This window comes from Cucurbita maxima, unplaced genomic scaffold (assembly GCF_002738345.1).
Source record: "Cucurbita maxima cultivar Rimu unplaced genomic scaffold, Cmax_1.0 Cma_Scf00049, whole genome shotgun sequence".
In the NCBI taxonomy this organism is placed as follows: Eukaryota; Viridiplantae; Streptophyta; class Magnoliopsida; order Cucurbitales; family Cucurbitaceae; genus Cucurbita; species Cucurbita maxima.
Window position 1 is genome coordinate 992,569 of NW_019272065.1, and position 3,676 is coordinate 996,244.

The window sequence follows — 3,676 nt, forward strand, 5'->3', positions numbered from 1 at the left end:
ATGGGGTGGCGGTCCCTGCTTATGGGGTCAAATCAATACATTTGAATAAGAAAGATTTGAATATGAATCTCATCAATCTCATAAGTATCATATCAAATCCCATCAATAGAATAACTTTTTCGAGAAATACGAGACATCTAAGTCATACAAGTAAAGAAATATATTCATTGATAAGAAAAAATGTGAATGGTTATTGGATTTATGAGAAAGAAAGAGAATTCTTAGTTCAGTTCTCCACCTTAACGACAGAAAAAAGGATTAAACAAATTCTATTGAGTATGACTCATAGTGAGAATTTCTCAAAGAATGACTCTGGTTATCAAATGATTGAACAACCGAGAGTAATTTACTTACGAGACTTAGTTGATATTCATAAAAAATCTCTAATGAATTATGAGTTCAATACATTCTGTTTAGTAGGAAGACGAACATTCCATAAAACATATTCTATTTTCAATAAAGTTATTATTGATGTTTATTTAGTAAAGATTGTTATTGAATAGAGTGAATTTTACGATTATTAATCTAAATTCAATAAACTAAGAACACTTTGGCGGGTCACACATACGAAAAATTACTAAGAGTTAGTATATTCTTGACCAAACTAGCGACAACTAAAACACTATAGGAATAAGAGTTATTTCTAAGATTAGTGTCTAAGTCAAGAATGTCTTGGTTTAGTGGAGTGATTGACTGCCCCTCAGTAGCAGTTGCTCTAACTCACTAAAGTATCATTGCAAATTAATAATGTACCTTTCTTTATATCACAGCATGACAAACTCAATAGTACAATAACTCGCTTCTGAGAAATTAAATGACAAAAATTACGCAACTTGGAAATCAATCCTAAACACAATACTTGTAATTGATGATTTAAGGTTTGTTTTAATTGAGAAATGTCCTCCAAACCCCAACTCAAATGCAAACCGAACAGTTCGGGATGCATATGAAAGATGGACAAAGGAAAATGACAAAGCCCGAGTGTACATTTTAGCCAGCATATCTCATGTTTTGGCTAAGAAACACGATGTTATGTGTACTTCTAAAGAGATTATGGAATCTCTGAAAGGGATGTTTGGACAACCATCCTTCTCCCTTAGACATGACGCAATAAAATACGTTTACAATTGCCGTATGAAAGAAGGGATCTCAGTTAGAGAACATGTTCTGGACATGATGATCCATTTCAATGTGGCAAAAGTAAATGGAGTTGTCATTGATAAGAAGAGTCAAGTCAGTTTTATCATGGAGTCTCTTCCGAAGAGTTTCTTTTAGTTTTGCACAAATGCGACGATGAACAAGATAGAATATAACTTCACTGCTCTTCTCAATGAGCTACAGACTTATTAGTTCCTCTTAACGAACAAGGGACAAACAGGAGAAGCAAATGTTGCTGTCTCTAAGAAATTACTACGAGGATCGTCTTTCAAAGATAAGTCTGGTCCTTCAACTTCTAAGAATGTTTTGATAAAGAAAGAGTAAGAGGAAAAATAAGATTCCTACTGACCGCAAACACAAGGTTCAAAAAGCATATTAAGGAAAATATTTCCATTGCAACGAAAACAAGCATTGGAAGAGAAACTGCCCAAAATACCTTGCAGAGAAGAAAACCGAAAAGACACAACTGATGGTGTTAATATAACACATGCGGAAATAATTTGGATCTTAGACACTCGCAGAACATCAATTATAGTAACTAACTAGCATGTTCATAAGCATTAAAACTCAAGGTGTTGAGTACTAACCTTTTGTAGTTCAAATTTGATATGAACAAAAAGACATCAATCATACAATATAGTTCAATGAAGATGTGAAGAAAAGATTGTCAAAATTAACAAAAGATGTTTCAATTCATGTCACGTTGAAGAAGAATGAAGTTTGATTGTTATAAATTTTGGGTGGGTACAATTTAGAGTAATTTAGAGTTATTGTTTTTTAAGACTTTTTATTTACTTTAGGTTACAATTACTTAATGGTTAATTATGACCATTAAGTATGAATGTTACAACTCTTGGAATGCCTTTAATAGTTTCATTTTGAGGCTATATAAAGCCATGTATGTTGTATTTGTAAGTAGACTTGAAAATATATAGTAAAAGAAGCATTTCTATGTAGTTTAGGTTGCATGTAGAATCATTCAAGCTCGACATGATCAATCTTGCTTGTGGAGTGATTCGAATCTCAAACAAGTGTTTGAGATATTTGATCAACAAGAATCATTCAAGCTAGACATGATCGATCTTGCTTGTGGAGTGATTCGAATCTCAAACAATGTTCATGCCTTGAGATATTCGATCAACAAGGTAATCTGAATCTTACTCTCCTTGTAGTGATTCCTTATCTTATCATTTGACGTTTCTAAACTCGTGATTCGAATCACTCCACAAGAGGTTTGATCAATACCACTTGAATGACTCTACATGCAAGTTCTAAACACAAGAATTTGCAAAGAAAGTTTAGCTCTCAACAAAGCGAAAATAGAAATTCTATTCTTAATTCCAAAATCTGATAGAATTGATCCTAATGTGGGGAGCATCAAATTAAAACTTTCCAAGTTTTATGGCAAAACCGATCCAGAGGAGTACCTTCAATGGGAGAAAACGGTGGAGTCGGTGTTCAACTGTCATAATTTTAGTGATGAAAAGAAGGTACTGTTATGCATTGCACAATTCAAACAATATGCTCAAATTTGGTGGGATAAATTGATGTCAAGTAGGAGAAGAAATCTTGAAGCACCAATTGATTCATGGGTCGAGTTCAAAGAGTCCACGAGGAAGCATTTTGTTCCACAATATTTTCAACGGGACATGACGCAAAAGCCTTAAGCATTGAAACAAGGACGCAAATCTGTGGAGGATTATTATAAGGAGATGGATACATTGATGGATCGACTTGAGCTTGATGAGGACATGGAGGCTCTCATGGCGCGGTTTCTTAATGGGTTAAACACTGAGATTGCGGACAAGACTGATTTACAACATTATTCTAATATTGAGGAGTTGTTGCACATTGCAATTTTTTTAAATGATATGGATAAGGAACCACTACAAGGGGAGTAAGATTCGGATTACCTTGTTAATCGAATATCTCAAGGCAAAAACATTGTTTGAGATTCGAATCACTCCACAAGCAAGATTGATCATGTCGAGCTTGAATGATTCTACATGCAACCTAAACTACATAGAATTGCAAATAAACTTAGCCAATGGCTAAAGAAAGCACAAATGCTTCTTTTACTATATATTTTCTAAGTCTACTTACAAATACAACATACATGGCTTTATATAGCTTCAAAATGAAACTATTAAAGGCATTCCAAGAGTTGTAACATTCATACTTAATGGCCATAATTAACCGGTATGTAATTGTAACCTAAAGTAAATAAAAAGTCTTAAAAAACAATAACTTTAAATTACTCTAAATTGTAATCCACCCAAAATTTATAACAATCAAACTTCGTTCTTCTTCAACGTGGCATGAATTGAAACATCTTTTCTTAATTTTGACAATCTTTTCTTCACATCTTCATTGAAGTATATTGTATGATTGATGTCTTTTGGTTCATATCAAAATTTCTTTTTCCTCACGAACTAGTTTCAAACCACCACTAGTGTCTTCTCCACTATTTTTGGTCTTAAAACGGAATTGTGGAATCCGGTGAGTGACTAAACTTGGG